This window comes from Schistocerca nitens, chromosome 9, assembly GCF_023898315.1.
Source record: "Schistocerca nitens isolate TAMUIC-IGC-003100 chromosome 9, iqSchNite1.1, whole genome shotgun sequence".
In the NCBI taxonomy this organism is placed as follows: Eukaryota; Metazoa; Arthropoda; class Insecta; order Orthoptera; family Acrididae; genus Schistocerca; species Schistocerca nitens.
The window spans coordinates 369524993-369538302 of record NC_064622.1 but is presented as its reverse complement, the minus strand read 5'-3'; the positions used below and the strand labels follow the sequence as shown (position 1 = coordinate 369538302).

The following is a 13310-nucleotide window of genomic DNA, read 5'->3' as shown; positions in this document are numbered from 1 at the left end:
TCAACTGTTATTCCAAGCCCCTGGACACCTCTGACAGAAATTTAATATCATCGACAAACTTCAAAGCTTCTATTCCCTTCCCAAACTTCTTAGTTTGGACAGAAAGAGAGGGAGAGAAAGAGAGAGAGAGAAACCGGCGGGGAGAGAGAGAACTTTCGTTTAATTCTTTGCTGTTTGGTAATTGGGGCTTCCCTTTTAGAAGAACACAATAATGTTCTGAAACCACATGTACAATTATTACTGTACAGTTATTACAGCATGGCCGGGTCGGAGATTTTCTCCGATCGGGCAGTAGGTGTTATGTTGTCCTCATCGTCATTCCGCAATCATCGATACGAAATTCGCCGAAGTGGTGTTGAATAAAAAGACTTGTACCAGGCTCCCGTGAACTACGAAAGGGGCTCCAGCCAAAACATGCCATACGCACTTCTATTAATTTTCTTTGAATGAAAGTATCCGTTGTGCGAAACTGACATTTTGTTTAAATTTATCGCTATCACGAGCGCCTGGATATCGTTCCAGCCAGCACGGCGCGTTTGGCAGGGTAGAATTAGCTAACCTGCTGTCATCACCGTATTCATTACACGCAAGCGTAGCTATTACAAATGAGTGACGTGGGCTTCGCCGGCCGCTGTGGTGGTTCTAGGCGCTTCAGTCTGGAACCGAGCGACCGCTACGGTCGCAGGTTCGAATCCTGCCTCGGGCATGGATGTGTGTGATGCCCTTAGGTTAGTTAGGTTTAAGTAGTTCTAAGTCTAGGGGACTGATGACCTCAGATGTTGTCCCATAGTGCTCAGAGCCATTTGAAAGCTATAGATGTTCATTCTTTCCGCGCTTTATACGAGATAGGAATAACAGAGATTTGTGAAGGTGGTTCGATGATCCCTCTGCTAGGCACTTAAATGTGATTTGCAGAGTATCCATGTAGATGTAGATGTAGACGAACTATTTCGAACGTGGGCTTCGCCATGTGGATGAAACACACATCTGCCAGAAGCATTCACAGCAGACGTTCAGTGTTTCGCCGGGTGAACTGGAAGGATGGAAATGAATCGGCTGAGAAGACAAACAAAGGAAAATAGCTGGAGCAACTCCTCGCCTAATTTTCGTCGGTAAGCAGTGCCTTCTTAGGATATTTTTCAAGCACAACGCTGTAGTATTGATTGTAACTCGATAATACGTGGTTTCTCTACCGTGAGTTTCAAGATACCATCTCTGCAAACCACCATGAAGTGTATGGCGGAGGTTACTTCGCATTACACCACTCTTTAGGTCTTCTTCCATTCCATTTATGTATGGAGTGCGGTAAGTATACAGGGTGAGCTGGAGGAAAGGAACGTGCTTCGAGGGGTAATAGTATTATAGTATATTGACATATGCCCTATTCCCAATGGTTTCCGAGACAGAACACGTTTAGTATCATTTCCTTACGTTTTTCTTGAATAACTCGAAACCCGCAGCCTCCAGCGAAAATATGTCACAGTATAAAATTAAACTACATTAAATTCCCTCCAAGAAAGGCCCTATTCATTTTTTTTCTCTAGTGCTGATAGCTTGCGCGAAGAGAACGGGAGAATATTCAAGACCTCGCGCGACTCGTATGTGCTGCATCTTAGATACTGTTTGTAGACCAGTTAAGGCAGTTTCCCGATTTGATAGACGACAACGGTGCTGTATCAAAATGTTCGTCTCAGCTACCTCTACACGACTGTAGCACGTTGTAAACAATGCTGATGTTTGAATAATACAGAAAATAATCCTCATCAAATGTGTAAATCTGGGAAACCATTCGGAATAGGGCATATGTCTATACGGAGTTTTTTGTTCAAATTCACTAATACTATCACCCCCTCAAAGCGTGCACCATTCTGAGTCATCCTGTAAAACTCGTTGCCCCATGTAATTAGTCTGATATTCACCACCGGCAATGGAGGGTGAAGCTTTGACAATGCCAGCCACTCGTGCTGGCGAAACGTCAGAAAAATCATTAGATGAACGTCGGCCGAAGAACCCGAGACAGAAGCCAATAGGAAGATTGTCAACAAGTGGCCACGAAAGCCTTAACAATTTTGTAGTCTGATATTGTTTTCACAGTTTCTACTTGAGCGATAGGTTGGAGGCTGTAGTATATTCATAGAACCTCCACTTAAAACTGGTTCTTGAAAATTTAAAAATTGGCTTTCGCAGAATAATGGCGTCTACCTTCAAACGTTTTCACGTTTTTCACCATCTCCGCACCCGCCTCCGCTGACAAGATCGCTAAATCACGACTGTGTGATGACGCTCGATTCGGATGTAAACCGATTCGAATTCAGAAACTTCCTCGCAGATTAAAACTGGTGCCGAACCGAGACTAGAACTCGCAACCTTTCCCTTTCGCGAGCAAGTGCTCAGCCAACTGAGCTACCCAAGCACGATTCACGATCCGTCATCACAGCTTCAATTCCGCCAGTACCTCGTCTCCTACCTTTCAAACTTCACAGAAGCTCTTCTGCGAAACTTGCAGAACTAGCACTCCTGGAAGAAAGGATATAGCGGAGACATGGCTTAGCCACAGCCTGGGGGATGTTTCCAGAATGAGCTTTTCACTGTAGCGGAGTGTGCGCTAATATGAGGACGGGTCGTGAGTCGTGCTTCGGTACTCAGTTGGTAGAGCACTTTCCCGCGAAAGGCAAAGCTCCCCAGTTTGAGTCTCGGTCCGGCACAAATTTTTAATCTGCCAGGAGGTTTCATATCAGCGCATACTCCGCTGCAGAGTAAACATCTCATTCTGGAAACATCCTCTAGGCTGTGGCCAAGCCATGTCTCCGCAATATCCTTTCTTCCAGGACTGTTAGTTCTGCAAGTTTCGCAGGAGAGCTTCTGTGAAGTTTGGAATGTTGGAGACGAGGTACTGACGGAATTGAAGCTCTGAGGACGGGTCGTGAGTCGTGCTTGGGTAGCGCAGTTGATAGAGCACTTGACAGCGAAAGGCAAAGGTCCCTAGTTCGAGTCTCTGTCCGGCGCACAGTTTTAATGTGCCAGGAAGTTTCATATCAGCGCACACGCCACTGCAGAGCTAAAATCTCATTCTGCGATTAAAATTCTGGTGGTGTATGAAATTTTCACTGCCTATATTTGGCCGGCAAAGGAGGAGAGGTGAAGGTATAAAGTTCCTGATCAGCAGTCTTTGAGCCTATGCCCCGGATTAAATTCCAAACTCTTCCGCAATGTCTTCTGAAGTGAGGGCATGTGACTTTTTTGATGGTGATCCGTCCGTCGGATAACTACGTTGATCTCGGCGGCCCGGTTGTTGCTATCCGAGAAGAGTGATCTACATACTGGCAACGGGTATCTCCCTTCTCCTATCATCGTCTTATAACGCAGACACAACATTACTCTACAGACTCATTCATCACACTCACCTACACACTGCAAATACCATAAATCACAATTCTCGCAAATCCTCAAAGAAAGTGGCCAATGTACGCGGCGGAAGAAAACGCTTAGCGACTAGCCGGCCGAACCTACTCCCTGGGTTCTCCTGGCCACCAATACCATACGACTTCGACATCTTCGAGACGTTCTCGCATTGGCTAATCAACCCTGTGACCTTTCGTCCTGCGCTGACAGGTAATGTATTTTTAAGTATTATTGAACATGAATATTTTTGGCATGTCTGACCATAACTATTATGTTCAACGTATACTGTACAGGGTTTCAAATGGTTCAAATGGCTCTGAGCACTATGGGACTCAACTTCTGAGGTCATTAGTCCCCTAGAACTTAGAACTAGTTAAACCTAACTAACCTAAGGACATCACACGCATCCATGCCCGAGGCAGGAATCGAACCTGCGACCGTAGCGGTCTCGCGGTTCCAGACTGCAGCGCCTAGAACCGCACGGCCACTTCGGCCGGCTTGTACAGGGTTTACAAAACAGTGCATTGTACAAAATTATTAGGTATCATGAGGCTGAGCACACCCCATTCCATTCTTCCTACCAAGAAAGTATTCCTGCCAGAAATCGTCCATTTCTTTCCCTTTACGAACAAAATTACATTTAAATCGGGATTTTTATGTTCTCATTCGACAGTGTGCTCTCAGATTAGTGTACGTAAAATTGAAATTTGTGGTAAGTTCCTATGGGACCGAATTGCTGAGGTCACCCGTCCCTAGGCTTACTCGCTACTTAATCTAACTTAAAGTAACTTACGCAAAAGATAACACACACACCCATGCCCGAGGAAGGACTCGAACCTCCGACGGGGGGAGCCGCGCGAACCGTGACAAGGAGCCAGACCGCGCGGCTACCCCGTGCGGCTTTAGTGTAGGTCGACACTCGTTTTATCGGTATGTATATATATGGACAGTACAACACGAAGAATAAACAGCAATCCAGCAGCGAAGCGCTACGTGCTTGATTTGGGACAGCTCTACCGAATGGGCACCCAAAACTCCACTTTAAAAATCATTTTGTTTGCAACAGGAAACAAACCGGCGCTCTTCGTCGACACTAGGTGTTGCTTGAAATTGGCGACAAGCAGAATGTCTTTAGGCTAACTCCAGCTACACCCTGCAAAAACAAAATTCCAAATATCTTTCGAAACACAAGAAAAAATGCGGCTGACGACTCTTAGGAGACACACACTGTGTTTGTGAAAAGTAATGGTCATATAAACACTGGGTAGGCCAAAAATTATGTCTTAAGATTTCTCTACGTTGAGAATAATATGCTGAGATGTGTTTGCTAGCAACTCTTCAGTCCATGCACTCAGCTGGTCTCATATTCCGTCCGGTCTTATTTTGTTCCTTACACGGCAGTGTGAATCTGTATCGAACGTCTTCCGCAAGTCAAGGTACACGGCATCAATCTGGGTACAGGTATCTACGGCTTTCTGCCTCTCCTAACTAACAAAGCGAACTAAGTTTTACACGATCGTAGCTTTCAAAACATGTTTATTCCTGCAGGGGAGATTCTCCATCTCCAAAAATGTCATAGTACGCGAAGAGGAAACGTGTTCCAAGTTCTACAACAGATTGACGGTAGTTCCAAATAACTAGGAACGCTTACTCCTCCTCCGACCTGCGACACACTTCTGTCAGAAGAGCAGTTAATTAAACGGAACTCCACGATTTCGCCCTGAAGACCACGCGATGTCGGCTGGCTGCCATGTCATCCTCTGCTATATGGCGTCATACAGAAGCGCTATGGAATGGAGCAGCAAGGGGGGGGGGGCAGCACGTCACTCTCCAGGACACGGTAGAGTTTCACATCCTGGAGCCAGTATTTCTTACTCAAGTAGCACCTGAAGATAATTTTCGTCTGTTCTTGACGACATGGGAGACACCAACAGCCTAAAGCCAAATCCTAGAAAAACAGGAATCACCGCTTTCCATCTCCGTAATTACATGCCAGCTACAAGTTAGAAGTCACAGTTCGACACCTACATGCCTCAGGTTATTCTTGGTAGGAGTCTGACACTGAACGAGCAAATTACACTAGTGTTGTAACCAACTCAAGCATCCAAGCGTACATACAGAAAAGAAATGGTAAACAATGTTCTTATTATTGACTGGTTTTCTGTGAATGGTCTCTCTCTCAATTTTAAAAACACAACATATTCAGTTCTCTAGGGATACTTCACCAATGATAAGTGTAACACATAGTGAGGATATATTAAACAGGGTGGAAACTTCAAAATTCTTTGGTGTCCATTAGGATAAGAATTGAAATTGGAAAAACATTCCGGAACTTCTAAAACATCTTAGAACTTAGTTCAGCTTTATCTTCACTTAGAATCATTGCAATTTTTGGGGACAGACAAATCAGTAAGTTGACATATTTTGCATATTTTCATTCAATAGTGTCATATAATACTTTGGGGTTACACACCCTTAAGAAAGAAAGTCTTCATAACGCGCAAAAGTGCTATTGTAGTATGCGGTGTTCACTCACCATCTTATTTTGGACATCTGTTTAAGGATTTTGGCACTCTGGGTACTCCTTCACTGTATATTCATTCCCTCGTGAATTTCGTTGTAAATAATCCACTGCAGTTCGAAAGGAACAATGATGTAGATAATTGTAATAATAACATTCATTACTCCACATAAGGTTGTCTTCAACCCAAAAACGGTGCACAGTGGTGGGATTACAATTTTTGATAATTTACCCAGTGAAATAAAATGTCTGACAAATAGCAAGGTAAAATTTGAAAATACACTTAAAAAGCTTCCTCTTGACAACTTCTTGTGCTCCGTACAACAATTTCTATTACTGTAATGGGTAAAAGGCGCTGGGTAGGAATTACTAACTCACATCTGTATACTTTTTAAAATTAAAAAAAAAAAACAATGTTCAGCATGTAGCCATATTTACAAATTAATTTGAGGTGTGAATATAAAGTGACTCGTTCTGCATCATTATCATTTATCGTACAAAATGATCCGTGGAACATGAAAGTAAGTAACAAAATGTGTGGGTGTCGGAACAAAGGTCGCAGTACGGAACAATATGTTAATAAAACTCAACGGTACAAACTGGGGGGCAAGCCCACATGAGCTCCAGACGACGGCTCCGGCCTTGTGCTACTCGGCAGCAGAAGACGCTTATCCTCTGTGGTACCGATCCCGGAAAGAAGCTGACATTTGCTCGCCACCAAACTTTCCGCCAGGTGACAGGATGCCTGACATCGTCTCCAATCAAGAATGAATTCCTGGCCAGAGTAGCACCACTCGATATCAGACATATAGTAACAGTGAAATCAGATAGGAGCAATGATCATAGACACCCACCTGAAGGGCATAAGCCTGTTGCTCAACGTCTTCGCAGCAAGAAAAGCTTTATGTCGAATACCTCCCCTTTAATGAAGTCAAAGGCAGAAGAGATGTTTCAACGGTGGCAGGGTAGAGCTCAAAGTGACTGGATACCACCGAAAGAGGAGCCAACCAAAGGAAACGGTATGCCATACCCAACAGGGAGATCACTTCGCGTGGGAGTTAGAGTGAAACTGCGATGTTAGATAAAAATACAGAAAACTTCAACCCGTCACCTTTATGAAATAGTTTTTTCTTCTATAAACAGGTCTTCGAACCGTTTCAGGCTCATTTTAAGATGGTACACATGAGGTTACGTGATCATTTCAAAGCGTAATGGTGCACGCTGGCTTGCGACAGTATAGGTGGCTTTGTTATTAATATCGTAAGCTAGCACCCAACATTACGCTCTGAAATAGGTATGAACCTCCTGTGCACCATCTGAAACCGCTCGAAAACCGGTTTGTGGAATAAATAACTGCTTTAAAAAAGGGAGTGGTTGCAGTTTTCTGTCTATACATTGAGTAAGCAGTCAAGGGTTCTTAAACAACCGTAATGGATAAGCTTAATTTGCCATGTTAAAACTGGGCACTCTGCAATAACCAAGACGTGTCATGTGTGAGTGGTGTTGAATAGAGGATAAGCCATTTCGTTCAGAGCCCAGTTTACATTATGTCCTCAGGCATCTTGACTCGAGAGCATCTGTTATCAGCAATCCCAACAGCAGTACAACTCGCTGTGGTACTACACTTAATTTAAATGGTCGTCATCGACACGCTAAGGAGAAGAAGCTCCTCAATTGGCATCACGAGGCTGAGTGCACGCCGTTTCAGTCCTTCAACCAAGCAAAAACCCAAGATAGTACCGGGAACTGTACCCGTGTCCTCCATACGAGAGTCAGACGCGCTGACCACTCAGCTACGGGTTAGTTTCAGAGCTCCTGGTCTATGCAGTCACAAAACTGCAGCGCCCGGTTCCAAAGAATGGCAGTCGGAGCTTTCGGCAAAGGCCGGACGGGCCTGCGTCACAAAGACAAGCGGCAATTTGCGCGAAGACGCGCCGTCGATGAGGTCGCGTTCGCGAAACCTGCCAACGGCCGCGGCGCAGCAGTGGGCTCGCAGGCGCGCAAGAAGCGGCTGGATACCGCACGACGCCGCCGCCGCCGCCGCCGCCGCCGCAGCCGCAGCCGCCGGCATAGCTCCGGGTTGGCATTCCGCAGTCGGCGGGCGAGCCCGCTTTTTACCGCCGAGCGCGCAGCCCGTCCACGCCGCGCCGCACCGCTACCATTGTGACATTTCGGGAGTCCGGACCGGCCAAGGTCTGGTCGCCGCGCAGGCTCAGTTTTTACCCGACGGCTGCGGACCACGACGGCGACGGCGACGGCGACGGCAAAGAGAGAACCAGCGCACACCATATTTGTTCCAAAAAGAAATTTGTCAACGGAACGTCATTCGTACCGCGCGCGCTCGCTGGCGAACACTGCAGCCGCGCGGAGGTTTCGGCCGCAGCCGGCGAGCAGAGGAGCGAGCAGAAAACTGCGCGTCCAAAATGCAAAAGGACAGACGCGATATCGCGAGGGAAAACGGACGGCCGGCAAAAGGAGCGAAATGGGTTTTACTCACATTCCGCCCGCAACTTCGCCGCTCGGCACGTAGAGTTTGCCAAATGAGTTGGCTCCCATTGTGAGGAGTTTAATTGCTTCTCGCAGTGCCATTCCCATATGACGTACGGTGATCTTGTAGTTTCCGGAGCAGCACTGGATGAAGACTACTGTTGCTTTTTTTTTTTTTTGTCTTTTCCAGGAATCTCAGTAAACGTGTATTTCTCTCTAGGAATGTTTAGCTAATAGACCCCCAGTGACTTAGCGTCACTAAACAAAGGTAACAAAGAAGTGCGTCAGTTCAATTAACTGCTCCAGAATCCTCACTTCTTCATAAATATTGATGTTTGATATCTATGCGAACTGTAAGAAAGTGAGAAAGATTGGTGCATACGTTCGTACCGTTTCATGTTGGTTTTTTCGGTAGCTGCGGGTTTATTTATCTATTGTCATCATTTGTAGTTCACTGTTGCTTACGTATTATCATTTTGTCATTTGTAAATAGTGAATGGAGATCTAGACGCTAGAAAATGGAGTGCAATCGGAACACTTCCGGGATATTCTTCTGTTTCAGTTCAGAAGAAGGTAACAGCAGCAGAGACAGCCAGAAACATTTGGCCGTGTGGGGGTAATGTTGTTGGACACAGCACGGTAAGAAAATAGTTTTCTCGTTTTAAGGAGGATCTTGTGACCCTCCACGTCCAGGAAGACCTTCGGGGTTTGGTTCAAATGGCTCTGCGCACTATGGGACTTAACTTCTGAGGTCATCAATCCCCTAGAACTTAGAAATACTTAAACCTAACTAACCTAAGGACATCAAACACGTCCATGACCGAGTCAGGATCCGAACCTGCGACCGTAGCGGTCGCGCGGTTCCAGACTGTAGCGCCTAGAACCGCTCGGCCACTCCGGACGGCCCCTTAGGGTTTGATGATGATGGTTTACCCGGATTAATTGACAATGATCCATGTAAGTGTACTCGAGAACTGGCAAATGTGATGAACTACAATCATTCCATCATCTTGCGACATTTGTATGCAGTGGGGACGCTTCAAAAATCGGGTGTACGGATATCGCATCCTCCAAATGGTTAAAATGGCTCTGAGCACTATGGGACTTAACATCTTAGGTCATCGTTCCCCTAGAACTACTTAAACCTAACTATCCTAAGGACATCACACACATCCATGCCCGAGGCAGGATTCGAACCTGCGACCATAGCAGCAGCGCGGTTCCGGACTGAAGTGCCTAGAACCGCTCGGCCACAACGGCCGGCTGCATCCTTCAATCCAAAATCACAAAAATCAGCGGGTGACCATATGTGCGGCTCTGTTTGCTTTTCATCAATTAGCTCATGAACAACACCGACCATTCCTGTTCTGAGTCATTACTTATGATGAGAAATGGTGTCTTTAATATAAAACAAGGAAAAGAAAGGAATGCTTGAGCCCAAAGAAGCAACTCCCCCAAAAACGATCTGGGCGCGTCCACAAAAAATAATGTTGTGCATCTGGTGGAACAGCGACTGTGTGGTGTACTACGATTTGCTTCCCCGAGGTGTAACCATCACTGATGACATTTATTGTCAATAACTGAGACATCTTGCAGATGCATTCCAAGAACAACGACCTGGAAGACTGCGCTAAGCGATTGTACTCCACGACAAATCCCGCCCACACTCTGCCAGACTGGCAAAAAACACTGTACAGGAGCTGTGTTGGGAGGTCATTCCGTACCCACTTTATTCACCTGAGCTTACATCCTTAGATATTAACATTTTTAGCACTCTATCGAACAACCTTCAAGGAACTTCCTTTCTGTATGAAAATGTGCTTCGAACATGGCTCGAAGAGTTCTTCGAATCAAAATCACGTTATTTCTACAGAGGCGTAATCGAAATGTTTCCCTAGAGTTGTCAGACTGTTGTAAACAGTGAAGGAGATCACGCTATTGATGACTTCAGTATCTTTTATGTACGTGTATGTAGTGTTTATTAAACTTATGGAAAAACTCCACGAACCTATGCACCAACCCAATAGTTTACGAGACAGTCACATAGAAAAGAGATGATTGATTTTCATGAAGAAAAGTTAAAACTTCTTAGCCTGTCTTTCTAGACTTCTACTGAAAGATAAATAACTCAGTTGCTCATTAAACAGTATTAATCGCGCGACCACTACGGTCGCAAGTTCGAATCCTGCCTCGGGCATGGATGTGTGTGATGTCCTTAGGTTAGTTAGGTTTAAGTAGTTCTAAGTTCTAGGGACTGATGGCCTCAGAAGTTTAAGTCCCATTGTGCTCAGAGCCATTTGAACAATTTAAACAGTATTTTTTTAATATCTGAGTCTGATTGGAGTCCAGGCAGGGAGTTCACACAACCCTCCAGCACCTGAGGAAGACGACTTGAACGATCTGGAAGTATTGTGTATGAAGGAAACGAGTCGTCTGGACACCCGAAAGCATAATGTTAATATTTTCACTCCATCTTGCAAATCACAGTGACTCTACACCATCTGAGGTTGGGGGCGAGGACCAAAACCTCCTAAAAATAATGAATATCTTCTGCACGCTGTGCACTTATAAACAGCGTCCCCTAAGTGTACAAAAAAGAACCTTCCCCTACTCTAAAGACAGCGCAATGAATTTTTTATAAGATTGTACGTTTGTATGACACTATAATACGTAGCATAAAAAGCACAAGATCTCACTGACTATTTGTTTCAAAAATTGAAGACGTAAATATTGGGAATGACATGAAAGATAGTACGAAAGTACCAACCGATCAAGGGAGAAGCGCAGAATAGAGGGAAGTGAACAACATCCAGCCAATACCTGTCATAAGACACGTCTACCAAAGGTCAAAAAGAAGAAAGCTGTAGCATAACAAGACATTGCACTGTCGCATAATTAAAAATCCTGTCGTCGCTAGTGACAGCCTAGTGTACAGATCAACATTCATTCCTTCGTTGCTGCTGCTGCCTTATACTGCACCTGAACTCGGAACAAGGCACAGAAAAGCAGTCGTGGTACGAGGAAGCAGAAATCTGCTGCTGCCTCCAGACGCTATACTCTTAGCAATTTAAATAGTACGATCTCTTTATTTTTTTTCCGGAAACATACAGCGGATATTGAGCTGGAGAATTCCATCTGGCACCTCGAAAGCATGTTAAAACAAGAACTGTGTGCCACAAGCACTGCGCACATTGTAACTGAAAAGCAAGAGAGGAATTCAGAACTCACCTCACAGTTGCTGGCCGAAAGATGCGCAGATCCCAAGCTGCAATTCCTGTAACAGAATAACATCGAAAAATAAAATAAAATAAAACTGATACAAAATATCTTGCTATAAATATCGTAAAAATGTCAGAATGTCGGTTACTATTATTAAAACACGTGATTTCACCAACAATATTCTGAATTTTTATATGCTGTACATTTGACAATTGCAAATCTGATTTACACCAAAAAAAACACTTGTTTTGAGAGTTTCTTGCTTGTGTTATACCAAGTCTTGGAAATTTTTCGTGCAGTTGTTATGTGATGAACATCACTTTTCTGTTTCAAAGAATTTTTAATTATACATCGCTAGTTAATACAAACAAAGTTCTTCTTTTCTTAATTGGAGGAGCTGTTGCTGGTAACAGTCGAAACATATCATAAAAATTATGTAATAATTAAAAGTAAAATTATGTACGCAATATTATTATTCTCAAATGTTCATCATGATCGTTGATTCACTACAAGGATTTGTGATTGGGGTCACAATTTTTTGGTTGGGAGGACAGCTATCAACACATACACTCCTGGAAATTGAAATAAGAACACCGTGAATTCATTGTCCCAGGAAGGGGAAACTTTATTGACACATTCCTGGGGTCAGATACATCACATGATCACACTGACAGAACCACAGGCACATAGACACAGGCAACAGAGCATGCACAATGTCGGCACTAGTACAGTGTATATCCACCTTTCGCAGCAATGCAGGCTGCTATCCTCCCATGGAGACGATCGTAGACATGCTGGATGTAGTCCTGTGGAACGGCTTGCCATGCCATTTCCTCCTGGCGCCTCAGTTGGACCAGCGTTCGTGCTGGACGTGCAGACCGCGTGAGACGACGCTTCATCCAGTCCCAAACATGCTCAATGGGGGACAGATCCGGAGATCTTGCTGGCCAGGGTAGTTGACTTACACCTTCTAGAGCACGTTGGGTGGCACGGGATACATGCGGACGTGCATTGTCCTGTTGGAACAGCAAGTTCCCTTGCCGGTCTAGGAATGGTAGAACGATGGGTTCGATGACGGTTTGGATGTACCGTGCACTATTCAGTGTCCCCTCGACGATCACCAGTGGTGTACGGCCAGTGTAGGAGATCGCTCCCCACACCATGATGCCGGGTGTTGGCCCTGTGTGCCTCGGTCGTATGCAGTCCTGATTGTGGCGCTCACCTGCACGGCGCCAAACACGCATACGACCATCATTGGCACCAAGGCAGAAGCGACTCTCATCGCTGAAGACGACACGTCTCCATTCGTCCCTCCATTCACGCCTGTCGCGACACCACTGGAGGCGGGCTGCACGATGTTGGGGCGTGAGCGGAAGACGGCCTAACGGTGTGCGGGACCGTAGCCCAGCTTCATGGAGACGGTTGCGAATGGTCCTCGCCGATACCCCAGGAGCAACAGTGTCCCTAATTTGCTGGGAAGTGGTGGTGCGGTCCCCTACGGCACTGCGTAGGATCCTACGGTCTTGGTGTGCATGCGTGCGTCGCTGCGGTCCGGTCCCAGGTCGACGGGCACGTGCACCTTCCGCCGACCACTGGCGACAACATCGATGTACTGTGGAGACCTCACGCCCCACGTGTTGAGCAATTCGGCGGTACGTCCACCCGGCCTCCCGCATGCCCA

The 13310-nt window shown here is 45.6% G+C and overlaps 1 long non-coding RNA gene across 1 annotated transcript in view; it reads right to left on the bottom strand.

The window, feature by feature from the left end:
* The window catches only part of LOC126203404 (uncharacterized), a 1362544-nt gene that overhangs the window by 999858 nt on the left and 349376 nt on the right, over positions 1 to 13310 (bottom strand). Inside the window, exon 3 of the long non-coding RNA XR_007540262.1 lies at positions 11639 to 11684. This is a non-coding gene — a long non-coding RNA (uncharacterized LOC126203404). The remainder of the gene's footprint in view (positions 1 to 11638; positions 11685 to 13310) is intronic.